The sequence below is a fragment of the Homarus americanus genome, unplaced genomic scaffold (assembly GCF_018991925.1).
Source record: "Homarus americanus isolate GMGI-L3 unplaced genomic scaffold, GMGI_Hamer_2.0 scaffold36424, whole genome shotgun sequence".
Lineage (NCBI taxonomy): Eukaryota > Metazoa > Arthropoda > Malacostraca > Decapoda > Nephropidae > Homarus > Homarus americanus.
In genome coordinates, this window is record NW_024755270.1 from 1 (window position 1) to 16,250 (window position 16,250).

General features: G+C 39.2%; 1 long non-coding RNA gene across 1 annotated transcript; it reads left to right on the forward strand.

Annotated features, from left to right (window-relative positions):
• The first annotated feature begins 13,708 nt into the window (after positions 1-13,708).
• Positions 13,709-15,318, forward strand: LOC121856478. The gene is made up of 3 exons (XR_006086981.1): positions 13,709-13,848; positions 14,651-14,741; positions 15,299-15,318. It is a non-coding gene; the product is annotated as an uncharacterized LOC121856478 (long non-coding RNA).
• The last annotated feature ends 932 nt before the right edge of the window (positions 15,319-16,250 follow it).

A 16,250-nucleotide genomic window follows, 5' to 3' on the forward strand; every position in this document is an offset into this window, starting at 1 on the left:
ACATACATACACATATACATATAAATTACAGTGGAATTGAAAAACATAAGTATAATGGGGGAGCAGTACAACCTGGGTTGTACAGTAATAAGGTTGAACAAGAGGACAGAGCTTTCAGGATTATGTCTAGATGGCAATAATGTTTATTGCAATGGTAATTACTTATTTATTCACATGATAATTTCCGATAAAACGATTTTGATGGTACAATAAAAGCAGGTACTGTAAATATAGTAAGGTGTATTCTCAGTCTGTGGTTAATGATTTTTTCTAGGATGTTCCCGGTGTTTGTAGAAGAGAGATTTGTCTGTAATTTGATACTTGAGTGGGGGATTTACCTTGTTTTGGTGTTGTGTGTTTGAGTGAAATGTTAAAGATCCGGACAGTGTTGTAAAGCTTCGGTCTGCGTGTACAGGGGCTGTGAGCCTTCCTCTCGGACACGCGATCCCGCGCTCCCAGTGAGCGAAGGTTTCAGAATACCCGGGCAGTGTCGTAATGTTTCGGTCTGGTCGGACTGACTATTAGCGTTCGCTCGGACACGCAATTTCATACCTCCCCTGTGAGTACAAATGTCTGTCTGTGTACGCCAGTGATTATAACGAACAGCTGATCGCCTACATCAGTGACATACATGGTTGCACTGATGAGGCATGCAGAACACCTACATATTATATCAGCTATCAAACCAAATATCAAGTAGGATATGGCCTTTCACTTAATAAGGGTTGACAAGCCTTATAAACATCTAAAACACTATAATAAAATTAAAATATCTTACCTCAGATCATTTGCAGTCAAGAAATATTTACTTATATTGAAATTCGGCTCTCCGAGAATTCTGCATAATTTCTTATTGATATTGATATTGAAAAATTATTTAGCCAAATGAAAACAGATACAAAATAGAAAAAAAATAAAAAAATGCCTAAGCGTCATGCACAACGCCTGTGAACTTACAAATGATCTTATTGACAAACATTTAAATATTTAGTAAATAATTTATTTATATGATTCGATTCTTATTTCACAATTAAAATTAAACACTAATAATAACAGCAGCAATAATAATAACAATAATAATAACGATAATAATATTAATAATAATAATAATATTAGTAATAATAATAATGATAATAATAATAATAATAATAATAATAATAATAATAATAATAATAATAATAATAATAATAATAATAATAATAATAAAAATAAATAATAATAATAATAATAATAATAATAATAATAATAATAATAATAATAATAATAATAATAATAATAATAAAAATAATAATAAAAATAATAATAATAATAATAATAATAATAATAATAATAAAAATAATAATAAAAATAATAATAATAATAATAATAATAATAATAATAATAAAGAACATTAAAGAAATGCAAAATTGAAAAGGCTATCAACAGTGAGAAACGATATATGTATGTTGTGTTGTCAAAGTAGGAGAAATAATTGAAACCCGTAATTGAGTGTAAATGAGGCAGAAATTCAGTTCAGAATATTGGTTGGGACTGGGTCACAATTTCGTGATGCCATATGGCAGCAGAGTCAACCCATTAGACATTACATTATGCTTCCAATATCTTCCCAGGCGGTAGTACCTCTCTGTTTGATAGCTGCCTACTAGCTGCTAACAACAAATCTTAGGAAATATAATATCACCGTTTAACATAAGACTTCATTCTTATGGAAAGAAAAGGAATGATAACAACTGTAGCACCATCACATAATGCGAGCACCACAGCCGCTACAGTGCCAACACGTGGTAACAATACGTAATATCCACAATAATATTAAATTACGACATTCGCTCAAGGTTATTGAGAATTTACAGTTTGTATACGAAGACAATTTCTCTGTTTCCTTAATTAAATTCATCTTAGACAAGGGCGATCTGCATTAGCATTGGACGTCAGAAGTGACAACACTTCCATTGCAAATGTCCAAAACATATATATTTGGCATCTCCCTCTTCATTCTAAACGCTAATAACATGTTTATAAAATTGTTGACTCATTGGGGTGTAAATATACCGCCAGTCTCCACAACTTACTGTTTAGTTCGAATCTTTACTTTATTTCCCTCCATACTGCTACTAGAAATCTCCGCAACGCATTTTCGTCAGTGTTCATGCTTATCTTATACTCCAACCTTTGGAAGGTGGCATGTAATTGCGATCCCGAATATATCTGATTCACTGGTACATGCATTTGGAGTTTGACACACTATGTAAATGGCAAAAGGAGTTTAGCAATAACTTATGCAGTTGACATATGCTTTTACGGATTAAATGCGACGTTGGGGTTTTACTCTGGAAAATCAAGTTTATGGTGTTGAGCTGCGGCAATATGTAATTAAAAATTCAAGTAGCAGAGCACAAGTCTCTCCTGAATTACCCTGCTATGGAAATACATTTTGAGAGGGTTGCCACTGTTTGAGCATTCTTGCAACAGCTTCATGGAGTGACAACCATCTCGGGGCACAGGCTTGAAATATTTGTGTGGTTAGAGTTGACAAAACTCTGGAATTCCCGAAACTGACATGTCCTTTTGGCACTATGGGAGAGGTAAATGCAAACATTTCTCAACACATCTTCACGAGTACGTGGCAAGGTCTTTGCTGCTTCGCTGGCACAGAGATGCATACTATGTACACTCGGAAACCATAATCTCTAGCTCACCTGGGTCGGTGCTGGAGGTTAGAATAGTGTCCTTTCTGGACGGGGGCCTACTCTAACTATCACTAGGCAACACATGCATGAATACACACAGTCATAGTACAGCTGTATAGATGACATTATGTATAAAAAATGTATATGCCATTTTATACTCTGCATTATCTTCATTATATATGAACACGAAGAACAAATACCATAGGCTGTAGTTAAGAAAGTATGAATGGAAATAAACACTTCCAAACCACCCAGTGACTCCACACAACGTTTACCGTACTTGTGTGTGTGTGTGTGTGTGTGCCACACCACGATGCTTCCCATCATTCACATAACTATATGAAAAATCGTGTTTAATTTAACTACATATTTCAAAAACCTTAAATTACATGTGGATCAGTCACTCCTCATTTGAAACACTTATAGTGTAATACTTTGACCATCCCACCTGGGCACATGGAGGCCCACGGTAACTCTTACGGGGCAACATACGCACGAACACACAAGTTATGATATGAACCCTTCCAGGTTTCACTATCATTATCATGTTATGTTCATCGTGCTCTGTATCTTGGTAACTAGTCATAGTATCAATACATGAGTGTTATTAGTATAGTATTGTAACTTTTACCCTATAGTTTTTGTTGTAAATCATGGATAGGAAGGATACATAAATTGTAATATCAAGTGTATGCTTCGCTCAAGTTAGACAACGCGTCACACAAAGTTACGCTGTGTGTGTGTGTGTTCTGTAACATTAAGCTTCATTCTTAGTAGGTAAGATGTTTCATAAAGAGGTTTCTCCCATTCGTCATTGTGAGCATCGTCCCAGAGCACATTGTTTCCATCAAAACCATGGTTCATCCTTATTTCCCTTCTTCCGTGTAACTATATCCATATGGCTAAGTGCTTGCTTTTCATTTCTTCATTTACCAAAATAATGTGGATCAGTTACTCGTTATTTAACACATACCTGCACTTAGAGCATCAAGATTGTTTTGTAGGCATGACTATTGGTTAATTGAAACCCCAAAAATATTTTTCACATTTATTATTCATAAACATTGTAAACATATCTATGTGATTATTGTAGTATAAAACATATATTTAATGTCCTGACAGATTCCCAAGAGTCTTGCATATTAATGCATAGATTTTGTAAGCATATTAATGTAAAATGAAGCAATACCACATAGTAAAATACCTGGACAAATTCCCGAGTGTTAGGAAACGAAGTCTATGTGGCCCCAACGAGGTTACACCAGAGAGCTAACTCCCCCGCCATCCCCTACAAGGCACCGTCGTGGGCGGATATTTAATTCTTGACCACAGGTTAATACCGTGTCCAACCTCCATCTGCTGCTATAACTTCATGCAATCTGGTGGGCATGGAATCTACCAGATTGCTGCAGATGTTCGGCCTCCTCCTTATTCCCTCCCACACATTATGTGCATGTCTCCTCACTGCCTCACTCGTTTTCTCCTCAACATCCCATTCAACAACCATATGCGCCCATAGATTTTCTATTGGATTACAATCGGCTCCTTTAGGGGGCCAGTCTAATAGAATAATCTGCTGGTGAGCCTCAAACCAACGCTTGACTGCCTGACTTGAAAGTATTGGACTACGGGTTTGCACCATACATACAGGCTGTGGGTCTGGGATGGCATATGAGTTGCTGGGAGGATGGTTAGCAGTCCTGTTGAACTGGCAGGTAGACAAAATAGAAAACTCACAGCCAAACTGTAAGAAAACCCATGGACAATGAAACATTAGTAAAATATACTAGGTCATTTTAGCGCGTGCACACACATTATATACAGACCTATTGGTGCTTGCGAGGCTGTGACTGTGACCGGGGAACGCTAACCGCTGGACCACCAGGATACTAAAAGCAGTCCTAGACTTTGTTATATTTCACACAAAGCCTGTTCAACGAGCTTATGGCGCCGTGAACCTCTAATGGGGACCACCCGTATCACGTAGGTGGTCAGAGTAACGTTTTACCAAATCCGGCTTCGAAACACGAGGATCCATATATATTTCATTAGCCCAATAAAGCACGCGGACTTCTACATACAATCAACACCTCAACCCGCCAGGATTCGAACCCACGGCCCACAAGCCTATAACTGTGACCGGGGAACGCTAACCGCTGGACCACCAGGATATTAAAAGCAGTCCTAGACTTTGTTATATTTCACACAAAGCCTGTTCAACGAGCTTATGGCGCCGTGAGCCTCTAATGGGGGCCACCCTTATCACGTAGGTGGTCAGAGTAACGTTTTACCAAATCCGGCTTCGAAACACGAGGATCCATATATATTTCATTAGCCCAATAAAGCACTCGGACTTCTACATACAATCAACACCTCAACCCGCCAGTATTCGAACCCACGGCCCACAAGCCTATGACTGTGACCGGGGAACGCTAACCGCTGGACCACCAGGATACTAAAAGCAATCCTAGACTTTGTTATATTTCACACAAAGCCTGTTCAACGAGCTTATGGCGCCGTGAACCTCTAATGGGGACCACCCGTATCACGTAGGTGGTCAGAGTAACGTTTTACCAAATCCTGCTTCGAAACACGAGGATCCATATATATTTCATTAGCCTAATAAAGCACGCGGACTTCTACATACAATCAACACCTCAACCCCCCCAGGATTCGAACCCACGGCCCACAAGCCTATGTCTGTGACCGGGGAACGCTAACCGCTGGACCACCAGGATACTAAAAGCAGTCCTAGACTTTGCTATATTTCACACAAAGCCTGTTCAACGAGCTTATGGCGCCGTGAACCTCTAATGGGGACCACCCGTATCACGTAGGTGGTCAGAGTAACGTTTTACCAAATCCGAGTGCTTTATTGGGCTAATGAAATATATATGGATCCTCGTGTTTCGAAGCCGGATTTGGTAAAACGTTACTCTGACCACCTACGTGATAAGGGTGGTCCCCATTAGAGGTTCACGGCGCCATAAGCTCGTTGAACAGGCTTTGTGTGAAATATAACAAAGTCTAGGACTGCTTTTAATATCCTGGTGGTCCAGCGGTTAGCGTTCCCCGGTCACAGTCATAGGCTTGTGGGCCGTGGGTTCGAATCCTGGCGGGTTGAGGTGTTGATTGTATGTAGAAGTCCGCGTGCTTTATTGGGCTAATGAAATATATATGGATCCTCGTGTTTCGAAGCCGGATTTGGTAAAACGTTACTCTGACCACCTACGTGATACGGGTGGTCCCCATTAGAGGTTCACGGCGCCATAAGCTCGTTGAACAGGCTTTGTGTGAAATATAACAAAGTCTAGGACTGCTTTTAGTATCCTGGTGGTCCAGCGGTTAGCGTTCCCCGGTCACAGTCATAGGCTTGTGAGCCGTGGGTTCGAATCCTGGCGGGTTGAGGTGTTGATTGTATGTAGAAGTCCGCTTGCTTTATTGGGCTAATGAAATATATATATATATATATATGCAAGTAAATCACTGTAGGTGCGCGTGATCTAGGTATATATATATATATATATAGATGTATATACAGTATATATATATATATATATATATATATATATATATATATATATATATAGATGTATATACAGTATATATATATATATATATATATATATATATATAACTCTTCTCAACAAATGCAAGGATGTTGCCCCGTGAGAGTTACCGTGGGCCTCCATGTGCCCAGGTGGGATTTTCAAAGTATTACACTATAAGTGTGTCAAATGAGGAGTGACTAATCCAAATGTAATTGAAGGTTTTTGAAATATGTAGTTAAATTTAACTCGATTTTTCATATAGTAACGCGAATGATGGGAAATAAGAGATTTAGATAGGGTGTGGTGGAATCATCGTGGTCTGGCCACAAGCGCTGTAAATGTTACATGGATTCACTGGGTGGTTTGGAAGTGTATATTTCCATTCATACTTTCGTAACTACAACCTATGGTAATTTTTCTTTGTGTTCATATATAATGAAGATAATGCAGAGTATAAAATGCCATATACAATATTTATACATAATATCATCTATACAGCCGTACTTTGACTGTGTGTGTTCGTGCTTGTTTTGCCTCTTGATAGTTAGAGTGGCCTCCCGTCCAGAAAGGACAATATAATAACCTTCAGCACCGACCCAGGTGGGCTAGAGAATATGGTTTCCGAGTGTACAACGCGTTTAAATATGTTAATGCCTAGCATTTGAACTTTCATTCTGCTAGTTACACAGTTATATTCGCCCATAATGTTTGATGCCTCATCTGCAGCAGACCCACTGAAGTTGTTCATTGGTATATCAAATGTAGTGAGGCACTGTAATAGCATGTTATATATATTTTCACCAATCGAACCCTAATTACCGTCAAATACGTCAATCAAATCCAGCATCGCGATTTTGTCATTATCTCTTCGGATCAAAATACTTCACTATCACTGCACGTGATTTACTTACTGAACAGTCGGTACTTTCGTCAACAATTACACTAAATTTATTTGTAGTTCCCTAACCAAGTCTTGAGTTGCAAATTTCCCTAAGGCTTGCACGACGACCTTGCACCTGGTCCGTTTCGTTGCCGTTTGAGCGGCTTTCTTGGAATCAGGAACATTCCCTTATTGAGGACGACTTTTTTTGTTTTCTTTTTACGGGGACCAGCCCACCCAGGGCCTGGGGGGCGAAAATGTAATAATAATAATAATAATAATAATAATAATAATAATAATAATAATAATAATAATAATAATAATAATAATAATAATAATAATAATAATAATAATAATAATAATAATAATAATTAATAAAGAATTGCAAAAATGAAAAAATATATAAAATGAGAAACAATATATGTATGTTGTGTTTTCAATGGTAAGATAAATAATTGAGACCCTGTAATAGTGTGTAAATAAGGCCGAAAGTCAGATCAGCAACCTGGGACTTGGTCACAATTTTCGTGATGCCATATGGCAGCAGGGTCTACCATTAGACAATACATTATACTTCCAATATCTTCCCTGGGGGTAGTGCCTTCCTGTTTGGTAGCTGCCTACTACCTACTACGACATAAGCTAAAAGGAATATTATAATTATTAGGCTATACTTGCAATTGAAGAGTGTGAGTTCATATGTTGCTAAACGAGTAAGGTTTTTGCCACTCTTATTTGGGACAGATTAACTCGACCACTTCTTGAGCAGTGCCATTACATTTTGGGCTAAAATACAAGAGGAAACAAACATTAAATTACCTGAGTGGCATCATTTTTCTGAACAAAACGCTGCGAATAGGACAGTTGCGTACCCCGCGGCGCACAGTGTTGCCCCAGCAGGGTGAAGATATGTCAGGTTGATCGAAGGCACCGCCGTCATTCTGACCATAATAAGCAAACGTGCCACCCATAGCAGAGGTGCTAGCTTTGAGGAGTTCTTCCATACCCGCATGTTGTCTTGAGGGGAGCGGTGACGTTTCAACGATGATATCTCGGCACTTAAGTATTTATGGCAAACCTGACGATATGCCTTGGTCGTAGTTCCTGGTACTCAAGCTAGTCTGGAGCTAAAACGTCCTTTGACAGTCAATTTTCTTGGCAATGGGGACGAGGAGGCATAACCTGGATATGTGAGTTGTTGAGAAAATGTTAGATGATGAATCTCACAAGCATTAAATAATCTCCGTGCACCCAGGTGGTATGCATAGAATTTCACTGAATATATCGGTATTGCAGAGAACTGCTAGTAAAGCTGAACATACTGTAGGTTTACTTGCACATACATGAAATCCACATGAAAGATATTAGTTATGTTCATTGAGTGTGTAATAACGACAGTAATATCACTAATTACCAAGACAGACTGATGACTGCATGAATCAGATCTTCTTAATTCACATGCAACACCTGAAAGAAGATTGCACTATGAGATTCGATACACAGACAATTTAGTCGGAGTTAAATTGTTACAGTTTGACATAACTGTAATCCAAGGTATTAAATTCAGGTGTGTACAAAGAAATATTAAGTAGATTGAATGATGCCAGTTTTTGTTTTCTACATATGAAAGTGCACGAAACTGGTTCATGGGACACTTATCCAAAAGTAGTAAATCTACTAATTCACCATAACAAATACAATTAGACCAAATGTGAGACGATACTCGCCAATGTTATAAGGAGCCTTACATAGTGGTTGCCCGACGAAAACCTCAGAAGTGTACAATCCTTCTGCTTTCACAATAGGACGGTGCCGGAATGACCATATCCGTTGGCCTGTGTACCTCATCGCCTTTTCTACTGCATCAGTAACGATTATTATGTTACTAAATTTACGTAAAATATGGAAATTATGGAATGATATCTGAATTTCATGTCCTCCTTTGGTATTGCGTACTTGTACCCTTAAATTGGAAAACATACAATACAGCAGCACTGGTTGGGACACTGCCATGTGAGTGTGGACCACAGGTTGCGAGTGCTCCTTTTCGTATAGGGAAAGCTGCCGCCCGCTACTGAGGTTACGAAGGAAAGGACAATGTATTCAGCACCACCGGATTTAAGGTAAAAAATAACCAATTCAACGAAGTACACGGTAAGTGTGATTAAATTTACTTAATATCACACTTGTAACACCGTAAGCAACCGGCAGTGAGTCATCACTTGTATCACCGTAAGCAACATTCTGTGAACTGCTTGTAACAATGTTAGCAACCTGCAGTGATCCGCTTGTAACACCATAAGCAACCTGCAGTAATCCACTTGCGACGCCGTAAGCAACCTGTAGTAATCCACTTGTGACGCCGGAAGCAGCCGGTAGTGAATCTGCAACTTGTAACACAGTAATCAACCTGCAGTGATCCACTTGTAACACCGTAAGCAACCAGTGGTGATCCACTTGTAACACCGTAAGCAATCGGCAGTGACCTGCGCTTGTAACACCATAAGCAACCGTCAGTGAAGTGCCACTTGTAACACCTTATACAACCGACAGTTACCTGCCACTTGTAACATCGTAATCAACCGGCAGTTACCTGCCACTTGTATCACAGTAAGCCATCGGCTGTGATCAGCTTGTACACTGTAAGCAACCTGCAGTGATCCACTTGTAACACCATAAGCATTCGGCAGTGACTTGCACCTGTAACACCATAAGCAACCGACAGTGAAGTGCCACTTGTAATACCACAAGCAACCAGCAGTGACCTACTATCGTCAAACATAAATACAAGGAGCGCGCTGCACCACCAAATACAGGCGGTGAGCAGTGGTTCATCGAACAAACTTTGAGACCTAACCGGAGCTCCATATGAATATCAATAAAAGGATCAGAGGTAGTAGAAATGGATCTAGAGCGATGAAAGGGAAAGGTGAACATGGATGAAGGTGACCAAGACCCAGAGGTAGAAGTTGCCCCTCAAGAGCTGAACGACCACGACTTTACGGCAAAAGAAGCTGGAGGGGGCAACCCTGCCTGAGGCTGAATGCTTAGCACCTGACCAAAATCCCGGGTCCAACATGATGGCAGAAGTGCGACGAACTGTGACTGAAATGCTGGAGGCATATTTCACAAAGGGAGGATGTCTTCTGAAGGACTCATTTCAACGACGGTGGCGGCACGTGCAGTTCCTAGCAGATCGCTTTTGGAAACACTGGGTGAGGAAGTACCTTCCACTACTCTGTAAAAGACGGAGGTACAGTCTCGTTCAAGATTCTTCGAATACTGCTGGAGACAGCTGGCAACTCTTGGCCGTTTGTTTACTATAGTATGTAGTATAATATAATACGAAAAAACAAAACATAACCATTAATTAAGCAACGGGAAACTAAGTAACCAATAACCGATCACTTTTACATTTATTCGTAATTTATTCTACGTACTATAGTAAACAAACGGCCTTGAGTTGCCAGCTGTCTCCAGCAGTGGTCGAAGAATTTTGAACGAGACTGTGCATAGAGCCAACCTGTGATCTCAGGAAAGGCAACTTTGTTCTCGTCACCGGAGAAGATCTTACTCGCAACAAATGGTCTAGTGCGCCAGGTGCGTGTGCGAATCGTACCTTGGGAGTTACGAAGGCCAGTGATCCGTGCATGCCTTACTGAACACGCCACACCGTAAATCTTGGGCAATAGCCCACCGTCGGGAGTATTATCGCCGCTGGCTTCATCTACATCGATGGCGTGTGTTGACATTAAATCTTTCGACCTGTGACCTCGCCAGATGTAGAAGTGTTTACAGACAAGTCCTGGTTCTGCTAAGTGGATTGTCTTCGGTGGGTGGCGGTGCTGTCCCTCCTGCCATGGTGTAGATCGACCTCTCTAGTGATGCTGTGAAGACCAGCCCTCTGCTCGCACTGGTGAACATCTACTCACAATCCTGTCCGAAAATTTGTGCTGGGACAATTTATTCAGTACTGTTGTCTCTTGGAACACCATACCGATCTGCACTGACCCGCACTTGTAAGTACAGGAGTAAGTGATGACATACCCATCAGTACTGAAATATTGTTCCTACTCAGAGGTGAACTGTATATTTAAGTGTTTGAATTTCAAGTAATCTAAGAATAACTGGATATGTGAAGCGGACTAAAAGATGGAATATATCATCCAAGTATCTTTAAAAAAATTTTTTTATAAATCTCTCCGAAACTGTCGCTTCAATAAATCATGATGTTTTACCAATGTGGTAGTCTTACCCTTCATTGTAATTCGACGCTTCCCAAAGGGATTAGATATATTCACTATATGTGTTAAAGAAATATTTATTTTCGAATCTCTAATCATTAAAATCCTGTCAAACGGGTGTGGTGTATCCCAATAGTTGCTATATAATAATTGAACAACCTTTTTTGTGCACTAAGATCCTGTCTCTTGACAGGGTCTGGATGACTAGTTTTTAAACAAACATATTTTATAGATGCTTTCAATGCTCGCCGTCTTCACACCATGATGAAACAACGCCCCAAAAACGAATGTTCCAATAGGAGAATAGTTTTCATTATATTTTATGTAGGAAAAAGATTTTTTGAGAATTAAATCATATCACATTTACAGGAGAAATACAAAATAAAGAAAAGACTATCAGAGAACATTCGGTGACTGACAAGATAAGTAAGTACTTTATATCCAAGTTAAGGTAATAAGGAAATGCGTGAGACGTTTTTGTGCTTGCTTCAACCTTTCTTCCTCTTTCCATGCACTATTCTCCACTACCGTTTCCTCTCCGTCTTGGGGTCTTCCATACTCTTGATCCACCATACACAGACGCGTTAATAGAGGAAAGATAAAATACGAGTTAATCAGCCTGATAAATGCAACTTTGAGCTCGATTGAGCAAATGTAGATTGACTACACTTTAACCGGATTTCTATTTTCAGATTCTGAGACGGTGGAATAAAAATGTTCAAAATTTCATCTTCACGGATCGTCTTCCTCGTGGTCTTAGTTAAATTTGGTCTGGCAAAACTTCCACACTTGCATGGTAAGTAATCATTAAGACTTACGTTTGTATACGTACACACACACACACACACGTACACACACACACACACACGTACACACACACACACACACACACACACACACACACACACACACACACACACACACACACTAACACACACACACACACACACACACTAACACACACAAACAACCATGTCACCATCAACCATACCAAGACCATGGTTATGCACATCAACCTCTCCTCCGACATTGTCCCACCTCCTTCCATTACTCTAGGTCCGAACACACTCCAGGTTGTAGATTCCATGAAGCTCCTCGGCGTCACTATAGACAACAAACTAAATTGGAAACCACACGTCAGTGAAGTTGTCAAATCCTCCAGTTTCCGTCTCCACCTCCGCCGACTCAAGTCCCTCGGAGTTCCTGCACACGAGCTCCTCAGTGTTTACACAACATTCATACTTCCCAAGCTCACCTATGCCTCCCCCACCTGGTCTTCCTCCCTAAATGCCACACAACGTAAACACCTAGAAAAAGTAAGTATTGTGCTGTCTTACGATCACCCAAACATATATTATTAACCATAATCTACACGATATCATTTTGACGCCATAATGAGGTATGATAAAACAGTGCTGAAAAAACATTATTTCATAGTACTGCTGATGATATGAGATATATAACAGAGTAAGATAACCTATGGCAAAGTATCCTTTGGGTATTTTAGTCGAGCTAACGCCGAACGATTTTATTCAGCTAATGGGAGCCACTGCCCTCTAAACTCAAAAGGGTTACAGATCAAGAACTGTAACTGACGGTCCCTTCTCTCGCCCGCAGTGTATAATGTTGATACTATTCAAGTATAATATGAACTAGGCAAGGAGTTACTGAAGTATGACATATCAAAAAATTTTGAACACAAACTGTGAATGTTTATTGATACTAAAGATGATGACTACGGTGACAGCGCTATGACAAAAGGTATTTTATCATCACACTGCGTTGGCATAGAGGAAGTACATGGGAGAGGATGAACAGAGAAAAAGTTTTGAAAAGAAGATGAGGAGATTATGGCTGAACGATGCTGGTGGATAATATAAGACAACGCAGTAAAGCAGGTTGATAAAGGTTGTACACATAGATCTTAACTTGATATTAAAGTAAATTTGCTGTGTTTGGTAAATTGAGGCAATGTAGAAAAATATATATATATTTTTATATATCATATTCCAAAATAATTTAGGGTAAATTAACGCTTCTGGCAAAACTACAGTAACTTGAATCTACATATAAACAAAGAAAAACTACATGCATAATTAACTTACAGACTTTAATTACAATTCCGCGGATACTATTCGTCATCCCTCCCACCGCGCGCCATATAGAGAAAGACAAGTTAGAGTGGAAAAATCTAAAAGCATAAAACTGGGAAAGAAGATTGATTTTATTTTTACAAGAATAATCCAAACAATCATTTCACCGATGCATCAAAAAAAAAACAGTTATGCTACAGTAGAGATTTATGAACCTTCTATCTTTTCCAGATATATTCGCAGACCAACACTTAAACTGGTGATGGTGGGAGGTATACTAAACCGACAGGTGACGAAGGACGATCCAGAGGCTCCAGGAAGAAAGAGGCTTTGGTTTACCGGACTTGATGTTACAATTCTGGAACACATCGCAACTGCATTAAATATGTCGTAAGTTGAATTATTATTCTCTGTGGATAGACTGATAGATAGAAACGTATTCATTACCTAAAATCACTATACAAGCTGACAATTTTTAGCATATATTTACTTGGGCAGTGAGTATGAGACGTATATATAGAATGAAGATACACAATTAATAGTAAACACTCAGTTAATTCGACTAAGGATGAGCCCAAAATTTTCATCTGAAACTTTTTGTGAGGTTAAGGAAGTAATCATAAAAAATATCTACAAAACTGACAAATAATTTGTTTTAATAAATGTAACAAGAACCCTATTGGAGTTAGACAATTGATACTGGTGGATCATTCCTACAACAGAAAGTTCATAGGTCGGTAATAAAGAATTTAGTTCTCCTCACTTGATTTAACTTTACCAATTATGCAGCTTAAATTATAAGTTCTAATTAGTTGACACTAACATTGTATTAATGTGTTAGGTAAATTATCCCTCCTTTATACCTGTACAGAAAGCGTTTCTCCTGAACTGTGTACACCAGGTATACAAAAATAATGTTCACTTCACCTTGAACCATGTTTATTTACATTTCTAATCCCTATAATGCAGGTGAAACAAGAATACATTATTATTAATTAATTGTTGATAAAAATCAATGTTGGTTTAGCACAGCCTCTCTCCACGCATAACCTATATAGTTCAAAGTGTTTCCCTTATTACAAATGAATTTACCATAAAAAACTTGAATTTATCCACTTAGTTCTTTATTTTATACACGCCAATGGGCGAGTGAGTGAGGCGTACTACACGTTTTTGTTTGTTTGTTTGTTAGGTACACGTTCGTGACGCCTCCTGATAGGTCCCTAGGAACCCTGAGGGAAGATGGAACCTGGTCCGGGATGGTGGGGATGGTGGCAAGAAAGGTGAATCCATTTAAATCAGTATATCCAAATAAACTACCTGGATTCAATCAATCAATCGGAGTAAAGTCCTCATATCTGAGGGTTGGGGACAACAGTCCTCCACTCTAAACTTTCCCGAGCTGTTTCTACCATTCCTCAAAGGTTTTGTATATCCCTGGGGACCCAGTTTTTAATTTAATTCATCAACCCAGTCTCTGCCTTCCTCTGGTCCTCCTACGTCTATCTTTGACCATTAATAGTTATATTATTATTTCATCGTGCCTAATTATATGACCAAATTATATAATTTTTCTTTTTCTGTTCATTTCAAGGATTTTCTTGGAATTTTTGCTAATCTTAGTACTTTTTCATTTGTTTTCCAATCAGTACAGCTTTTTCTGAGCATTCGCCTATAACACTTATAAAATTCCAAGTGTCTCTCAAACGTTCATTCATGATTAGCTCACCTTTCTGTCAACCTAATAATTTATTGATTTTTTCTCCTGACCATTTCAGACAATTTTCAAAGAGGGACAGGGAGCCTTTTAATTTATTGCCATGTATTATGCTTACTTCAGGAGGTGGATCTTAGCCCACACATTTTCGGAGTGAGTGTTAGCCGCGCCGAGGTGGTGAGTTTTACATACCCATTCCAGACATTCAGCCTTAGGATCTAGGCGAGTAGGGGTAATGCACGAGTGGACACGTGGTGCTTCCTACTGCCCCTCGCCCCTCTAGTGTGGATGGCCATCCTCGCGTCGGTCTTGGTGACGCCTGTGGCAGCATTCATTGCAACGTCCTGGCTCTTTGTTAAGACAACTGGTCTGAATAACAATACTACGGATATTTTCGTCTTCATTCGCGTATTGTTTCAGCAAGGTAAACTGTGTTGTTTTCAGAGTCCAGGTTCAACTTTTTTCTGCTAAAGTTACTTATTCTTTCCTACATATAGTGTAAAATATTGAAGTAATAATAATTTGGTATTTTTCATTACAATTGGTTACTTTCATCTTTCGCCACATCTTTGTCTTGCCGTTGCTCTTCTTTCTCCAGTTGTCAATGTTTTATATTGTCCTTTGCACCCAAATCCTGCTTTCATTAGTATCCTACTGGTAGTAATTGCTATAGGCTTCGTAAGCTACTCATACGTTCCCTTCTATGCTGACTAAATACACAAACTAATATTCTTAGATGATCAAATATATAATTACATTTTGCAAAGCAAATAATAACCTTTCCCACATTCTTCACCAAGTTACGGCACAAAGCCTCACAAAATAAAGACATACACAAGCTGGAAAGTAACCAAAACTAAGACACTCTTTTTTCCTAATAGAGTTTCCTTCTGTAGATATCTCAGTAGCAACAGTCTGGTGGTGGCACCGGATAGTATTGGCTATGTGTTAACACGGAGCTACGCCGGCAACCTCATGGCCCTCTTGGTCGTGAGACACATTCCTCAACCTTACCAGAGCCTCCGGGACGTGCTGGATGACCCGTCTGTAACCATGATATGGGAAGCCAACACAA